Source organism: Mizuhopecten yessoensis, unplaced genomic scaffold (assembly GCF_002113885.1).
Source record: "Mizuhopecten yessoensis strain PY_sf001 unplaced genomic scaffold, ASM211388v2 scaffold1513, whole genome shotgun sequence".
Classification (NCBI taxonomy): Eukaryota; Metazoa; Mollusca; class Bivalvia; order Pectinida; family Pectinidae; genus Mizuhopecten; species Mizuhopecten yessoensis.
Window position 1 is genome coordinate 267 of NW_018404084.1, and position 207 is coordinate 473.

The 207-nt window shown below is 30.4% G+C and overlaps 1 protein-coding gene and 1 long non-coding RNA gene across 2 annotated transcripts in view; both read right to left on the bottom strand.

The window, feature by feature from the left end:
* The window catches only part of LOC110463776 (metallothionein-like), a gene marked incomplete at its 3' end in the record, with an annotated part of 4,326 nt that overhangs the window by 260 nt on the left and 3,859 nt on the right, over positions 1-207 (bottom strand). The window lies entirely within an intron of this gene.
* Positions 93-207, bottom strand: part of LOC110463783 — a 1,063-nt gene continuing 948 nt past the window's right edge. Inside the window, exon 3 of the long non-coding RNA XR_002464427.1 lies at positions 93-202. This is a non-coding gene — a long non-coding RNA (uncharacterized LOC110463783). The remainder of the gene's footprint in view (positions 203-207) is intronic.

Here is a 207-nt window from a genome sequence, read left to right on the forward strand (position 1 = left end):
TGTCCGAAATTAATTATGTAATATTAGTGTTAAGCAAAAGAAATAATAAAATCCTAATTGCATTTGAATTTATAGGAATCTTTACACTTTTGGCTGTGTTTCTAGAAAAAAATCACGTATAATTACCAAATTATCATTGCCTCACACAGTCTGGGTATGCAGACAAAAATGTACTTACGAATATACATAGGAGCTGAACAACCTGAC